The following is a 242-nucleotide window of genomic DNA, read 5'->3' as shown; positions in this document are numbered from 1 at the left end:
AAGGTAATAACAATCATGGTGATCAAGGAATAACAGACATGGTGATAGTTGATTTTGAAGTTATACTTAAATAGGCGCATTATGAAAAATTTATGAGAATGAATGTTTACGATGCGCGCGCACCATGCAGCAAAAATTGACAGGATGATAAAATGCTGCATACAAAGAAAAATTATATATGTGCTTTTAAATCATATGCATTGGTGATTGAAACGGAATACTGGTCCATATAATAAAATAAA

This window comes from Bacillus rossius, chromosome 1 (genome assembly GCF_032445375.1).
Source record: "Bacillus rossius redtenbacheri isolate Brsri chromosome 1, Brsri_v3, whole genome shotgun sequence".
Lineage (NCBI taxonomy): Eukaryota > Metazoa > Arthropoda > Insecta > Phasmatodea > Bacillidae > Bacillus > Bacillus rossius.
The sequence above is the reverse complement of the archived record's forward strand: the minus strand, read 5'-3'. Positions refer to the sequence as shown.